Source organism: Brassica rapa, chromosome A08 (assembly GCF_000309985.2).
Source record: "Brassica rapa cultivar Chiifu-401-42 chromosome A08, CAAS_Brap_v3.01, whole genome shotgun sequence".
In the NCBI taxonomy this organism is placed as follows: Eukaryota; Viridiplantae; Streptophyta; class Magnoliopsida; order Brassicales; family Brassicaceae; genus Brassica; species Brassica rapa.
Window position 1 is genome coordinate 6,430,931 of NC_024802.2, and position 667 is coordinate 6,431,597.

Consider the following 667-nt stretch of genomic DNA (forward strand, 5'->3'; position numbering starts at 1 on the left):
TTCTGGAATCCGGTATCTCCGATGTAGTTCACATTTTCTTCTCCTTTCGTATCTGCTACTTCTCCTTCAGCTGAACAGACTTGCTTCCTAAGAAGCTCGTGCACCACATCTAACTTAGCTCTTACTTCGTCCATATGTTCCTTCCCGATAGAGGCTAAAGACTTCTTCCGTTCAGAGTCAGTGTTTTTGGTGCTGCTGCTGTTAGTAAGGTTTTCGATAAGTCTCACAGCTTCCAACGGATTTCGAGTAGTGAAGTTTCCTTCACTCGCCGTATCAAGAGCCATTTGATTCCGTAAGGCGAGACCTCGGAAGAAAGTGCTGAACAGCTGCACTTCGTTAAATCCGTGGTGTGGGCAGTCTCGCTGGAAGAACCTAAATCTAATCCACACATCTTTGAAGGACTCTCCAGCCTCCTGCGAGAATGTGGAAATTTTGTTTCGAAGTTCTTCAGCGCGCGCCTCATCGAAGAAGTTTCGTAAGAAAGCGTTCTTGATGTCGGCCCAGGATGTTAGAGATCCTGTGGGTTGCTGCCTAAGCCAGTGCATCGCTTCTCCATTCGTAAGAAAGCATTCTTCGGGGACTCCTTCCATCCGAATAGCAGCAATTAGATTCTCGAACCGTTCCAAATGGTCCATAGGATGCTCGTGCGGTAACCCAGAGTAGGGTA

The 667-nt window shown here is 47.4% G+C and overlaps 1 non-coding gene across 1 annotated transcript; it reads left to right on the forward strand.

The window, feature by feature from the left end:
• Positions 1–339: 339 nt before the first annotated feature.
• LOC117127554 lies at positions 340–446 on the forward strand. Its single transcript, XR_004450574.1, has one exon. It is a non-coding gene; the product is annotated as a small nucleolar RNA R71 (small nucleolar RNA).
• The last annotated feature ends 221 nt before the right edge of the window (positions 447–667 follow it).